The sequence below is a fragment of the Pongo pygmaeus genome, chromosome 20 (assembly GCF_028885625.2).
Source record: "Pongo pygmaeus isolate AG05252 chromosome 20, NHGRI_mPonPyg2-v2.0_pri, whole genome shotgun sequence".
In the NCBI taxonomy this organism is placed as follows: domain Eukaryota; kingdom Metazoa; phylum Chordata; class Mammalia; order Primates; family Hominidae; genus Pongo; species Pongo pygmaeus.
Genome location: NC_072393.2, coordinates 65,221,501 through 65,227,500, shown reverse-complemented (window position 1 = coordinate 65,227,500; position 6,000 = coordinate 65,221,501).

Genomic DNA, 6,000 nt, shown 5'->3' with positions numbered 1-6,000 from the left:
GGCAGGCCAGGCACCTTGTTTCTTCCACAAACAGGCTATCTCAGAACTCGGCTTTCGCTCTTGATTTGTGAAGAGATTTACACTAAAGCAGCCCTGGCTGCTCTCTCAGAGTTGCGGGAATGCCAGTAACTCACACAGGACACCTGGTGAGTGTGGCTCTGGGGTGGATCTGGGCAGGACCACCATAAGAGTTCCCAGTCCTTGCAGGGTTTCAGGAAGACCCAAGAATGGCAGTCAAAGGAAGGGAAGGCCAGGCTGTGGTCACTGCTCACCTGGCAGGAGACCCCAGAATGCTCCTCAGCTGTTCTGCCCTCCTTCTCATGCATGCTTAGTCAATGTCTGTGAGCAGATCCCTCTCTCCTTCCTGGGTTACCTGCCGGGGCCACAAACAGATGAGTGTCCTGTGACACAGAGACAAGCTTTGATATCTACCTCACAGGGCAGAGCCACCCCTGGGAAGGCCGCACTGAAGGTCTCCTATATCAAGGCAAGCCTAGCTGGCAAATGGGATATGAGCTGTCTGCCACAACCCACCTTAGCTCCCTTCCCTGGCCAACTGGGGCAACCACATGCGGCTACTGGGAGGACTGGGTGTGTAACACCCCTACACAGTGCTCAGTACCGAAGCAGGGGCTCCAGGGACGTCCAGGGACTGAAGGCTGGGAGGGGATTCAGAGTACAGGCAGGCCTGAATGGCAGAGCGCGCAAAGAGGAGTGGCAGACAGGGCAGGGGTGTGTGTTCTAAGGTAAGAAACAGACAGCAACCCACATGCCCTGGCTAGCCTGGGCAACTGACTCCTATGGATCCTCAAAAAGAAAAGGAGAAGTTGCTTACATCACTAGAAGGGCCCGCATGAGACAGAGTGAAAACAGTAGGGCCTGGAGCATTAGTGGGGCTTCCTTTGGAAGTATCTATGCACCTACATTCATACACATATACATGTGTGTGCCACATATGTGCATGTGAGAAGGGAGGAAGGACAAGAGTTAACAGTGGCTACCTCTAGAGGAGACTGGGTGTTAGGCCATAACTTTATATGCTTTTTTTAAAATTATTTTATGATACACATATATTACATTTATAAATTAAAAAAATAAAATGGGGTCAGTGCAGCGGCTTACTGCACTGTCATCCCGCACTTTGGGAGGCAGAGGCCGGCGGATCGCTTGAGCTCAGGAGTTTGAGACCAGACAGGGCAACATGGTGAGAACCTGTCTCTATTAAAAATACTAAAACTTAGCTGGTGTTTTGGTGCACACCTGTGGTTCCAGCTACTCAGGAGGCTGAAGTGGGAGGGCTGCTTGAGCCCAGGCTGGGGGGACAGGGAGGAGTTGGTAGAGGTTGCAGTGAGCCAAGATTGTGCCACTGCACTTCAGCCTGGGTGACAGAGTGAGACCCTGTCTCCAAAAATAAATAAATAAATAAAATAATAAAATGGGAAGACATAATAATTGGTATATTTCTTTCTATCTCTGGGCAACAGAAATAACTAAATTAATCAAAGAAAACTCACTTTGGGAAAGTCAGGCAGAGCCCAAGGGTGGACACTGAGACAAGCCTGCTGGGGTTGGGGCTGGGGCTACACAGAGCCTGACAAAAGCAAAGCCAAGATCCAAGTCAGCCCAGGAGGCACAGCCAAGGCACCAGGAACCCCAGCCCCCCAACACACACTGCAGGCTGGCATGGTGAGCACAGCCCACACAGGCATCCTCTGGGCCTGCCTGAGAGTGTTTTAAATTGTGAGCTGGGCCGGATGCGATGGCTCACGCCTGTAATCCCAGCACTTTGAGAGGCCGAGGCAGGTGGATCATGAGGTCAGGAGTTTGAGACCAGCCTGGCCAAGATGGTGAAATCCCATCTCTACTAAAAATACAAAAATTAGCCAGGCACAGTGGCAGTCACCTGTAATCCCAGCTACTTGGGAGGCTAAGGCAGGAGAATCGCTTGAACCTGGGAGGTGGAGGTTGCAGTGAGTGGAGATCACTCCATTGCACTCCAGCCTGGGCAACAGAGCAAGACTCCTTCTCAAAAAAAAAAAAAAATGTGAACTGGGTGCCAACAGTAAAACCTTGGATTCTGGCTTTCCATGCATCACTGCCCCAGCCAAAAGCAGCTGAGACCTGGCAGCACCACCTGGTCACTTCTGCCTTCTTCTGGCCCCAGGCTGGCTCCTGTGCCTGTGAATTTGGGACCTGGAGTCCCAAGACACAAACACCTACTCCACTATTCAAATGGCATGAGCCTGCAGAGGACAAACCCTAAGAACCAGGAGCTGGTGGCGGTGGACAAGGGGAGACCAGGCTCAGCTGCTTAATATGCCCCCTTTCTCCTCCATGGCCTGGGGTGAGGAGGGGTTGGGGAGTGCAGGGTGTCAGCAGAATGTAGCATCTCTGACCTTGTTGGACTAACAGTTCACCTGAGCTCCATCCATAAAAGGTTTGGCAGCCTCTGCCAGGTCTCCAGACTGCCAGTCCTCAGAAGGAGCCTGGGTCAAAGCTAAGGAGAAAGAGGAGCATTAGTATCCTCAGCCCTACTCTAAGCACAAAGGGGCCAGGCCCCTAGGCCAACCAACCAATCAGGCAGTCAGTTAACATGTAGCCAGTGTCCCCAAGTGTTCACTGCACCAGCTCACAGTGTCCCAGCACATTGGCCTAGGATTGTGGCTGGACAGGACATGCGCCTGCCCTCCAGACCACACAGAATGGCCTGTCCCTACCTGACATGCAAACCCCTCTGGTACACACACACGATCCGAGAGTACACCCAAGACCCCTGATAAACAAGTCATTGAAACAAAGGAAATGATCGTGAGATGAGAAGCTTCCTTCAGCTGTGGCCAAGTGTGCAGTAAACGGTCAATTCAGCAGGCCTAGGTTGTCCAACCCCTGCACATTCCAAACAAAGGTCTGGCCCTTGACCTGCTCCTAGTGTGTCCGGAATTGGTGGGTTCTTGGTCTCACTGACTTCAAGAATGAAGCCGCAGACCCTCGCGGTGAGTGTTACAGCTCTTAAGGTGGCGCGTCTGGAGTTTGTTCCTTCTGATGTTCAGATGTGTTCTGAATTTCTTCCTTCTGGTGGGTTCATGGTCTCGCTGGCTCAGGAGTGAAGCTGCAGACCTTCGCGGTGAGTGTTGCAGCTCTTAAGGCAGCGCGTCTGGAGTTGTTCGTTCCTCCCGGTGGGCTTGTGGTCTCGGTGGGTTCAGGAGTGAAGCTGCACATCTTCGCGGTGACTGTTACAGCTCATAAAAGCAGCGTGGATCCAAAGAGTGAGCAGTAGCAAGATTTATTGCAAAGAGCGAAAGAACAAAGCTTCCACAGTGTGGAAGGGGACCTGAGCAGGTTGCCACTGCTGGCTGAGGCAGCCTGCTTTTATTCTCTTATCTGGCCCCACCCACATCCTGCTGATTGGTAGAGCCGATTGGCCTGTTTTGACAGGGCGCTGATTGGTGCGTTTACAATCCCTGAGCTAGATACAAAGGTTCTCTACCTCCCCATCAGATTAGTGAGATACAGAGTTTCCACACACAGGTTCTCCAAGGCCCCACCAGAGCAGCTAGATACAGAGTGTCGATTGGTGCACTCACAAACCCTGAGCTAGACACAGGGTGCTGATTGGTGTGTTTACAAACCTTGAGCTAGATACAGAGTGCTGATTGGTGTATTTACAATGCCTGAGCTAGACACAAAGGTTCTCCAAGGCCCCACCAGACTCATGAGCCCAGCTGGCTTCACCCAGTGGATCCTGCACCAGGGCTGCAGGTGGAGCTGCCTGCCAGTCCCGTGCCGTGCGCCCGCACTCCTCAGCCCTTGGGTGGTCGATGGGACTGGGCGCCGTGGAGCAGGGGGTGGCGCTCGTGGAGGAGGCTCGGGTCGCACAGGAGCCCACGGAGGGGGTGGGAGGCTCAGGCATGGCGGGCTGCAGGTCCGGAGCCCTGCCCCACGGGAAGGCAGCTGAGGCCCAGCGAGAAATCGAGCGCAATGCCAGTGGGCTGGCACTGCTGGGGGACCTAGTACACCCTCCGCAGCTGCTGGCCCGGGTGCTAAGCCCCTCATTGCCCGGGGCCGGCAGGGTCGGCCGGCTGCTCCGAGTGCGGGGCCCGCCAAGCCCACGCCCACCCAGAACTCCAGCTGCCCGCCAGCGCTGCACGCAGTCCCGGTTCCCGCTCGCGCCTTCTTCCTCCACACCTCCCTGAAAGCTGAGGGAGCCGGCTCCAGCCTTGGCCAGCCCAGAAAGGGGCTCCCACGGTGCAGTGGTGGGCTGAAGGGCTCCTCAAATGCCGCCAAAGTGGGAGCCCAGGCAGAGGAGGTGCCGAGAGCAAGCGAGGGCTCTGAGGACTGCCAGCACGCTGTCACCTCTCACTAGGAGGTAACCTCAAAGCCCTTGGAATATCTGCTTGTTAAGAGTGTCTTTTCCACACCAGATAGTTTATGTTAACAATGTGATATCTGGTGCGGGCCTTGGGCCAATGCTGCATCATCTGATCTCTAGGGGGCGCTAGAGACTTAGTAACTAAATTCAGTCATGCAGATGCTCCATCCCTGTGTGACTGACCCCAGTGAAAACCCCGGACACCATGGCTCAAATGAACCCCCCTGGTTGACAATACCCCTTGTGTGTTGTCACACATCATTGCTGGGAGAATTAAGTGCTGTCCACACAACTCCACTGGGAGAGAACTGGAAGCACATGCCTGGTTGCTCCTGGATTCTGCCTTATGCACCTTTTTCCACTGCTAATTTTAATGTTTCCTTTCACTGTAATAAACTATAACTAGGAGTATAACAGTTTTGCTGAGTTCTCTGAAACCTGAAGGCGGTGTGTGGGACCCCCAAATACATTGGGATGGTGACAACCAAGGAAGAGCTCAGTAGCCGTTGCTCCTGGACTCCTGACAGCAACACAAGAGCCCACCCCCACCCAGGGCCACCCCTCTCCTCCTTTCATGTGGGGGCATCAGAGGGGCCAGCAATAATAGGCAGAGATGAGACAAGGTAAGGACACGGGGTGGAGGCAGGCAGATCACCTGAGGTCAGGAGTTCAAGACCAGCCTGGCCAACATAGTGAGACCCCTGTCTCTACTAAAAATACACAAAATTAGCTGGGCGTGGTGGCACATGCCTGTAGTCTCAGCAACTCAGGAGGCTGAGGCAAGAGAATCACTTGAACCGGGAGGCAGAGACTGCAGTGAGCCGAGATTATGCCACTGCATTCCACCCTGGGTGACAGAGCAAGACTCCATCTCAAAAAAAAAAGAGAGAAAGAAAAAAGGACACAGGGCAAAGGCAGGAGTCTTCATGTAAATGTTAACCAGAGGGTACTTGAAAACATATGGTTTCAAGGCTGAGTGGACCTAACCATTCACAACCCATGGGGATTGCTATAGACTGCTGTTCCAACACCCATGTGGTCATGATGCAAAAACCCTATTTATTTATTTATTTTATTTTTTTTATTATTATTATTTTTTGAGAGGGAGTTTTGCGCTTTCGCCTGCCCAGGCTGGAGTGAAGTGGCACGATCTTGGCTCATTGCAACCTCTGCCCGCCAGGTTCAAGTGATTCTCCCGCCTCAGCCTTCCGAGTAGCTGGAATTATAGGCGCCCGCCACCATGCCTGGCTAATTTTTGGTTTTTTTTTTTTAGATGAAGTCTCGCTCTTGTCCCCCAGGCTGGAGTGCAATGGGGCAATCTCGGCTCACTGCAACCTCTGCCTCCCGGGTTCAAGTAATTTCTCCTGCCTCAGCCTTCCAAGTAGCTGGGATTATAGGTGCGTACCACCACGCCCAGCTAATTTTTGTATTTTAAGTAGAGACGGGGTTTCACCATGTTGGCCAGGCTGGTCTCGAACTCCTGACCTCAGGTGATCCACCTACCTCAGCCTCCCAAAGTCCTAGGATTACAGTCGTGAGCCATCGTGCCCAGCCCAAAATCCCTATTTAGAGTGCATATTATCTACGCATCTGTTCAATAGGAAACTGGGAACCAGAACTGGGGGCTAGTC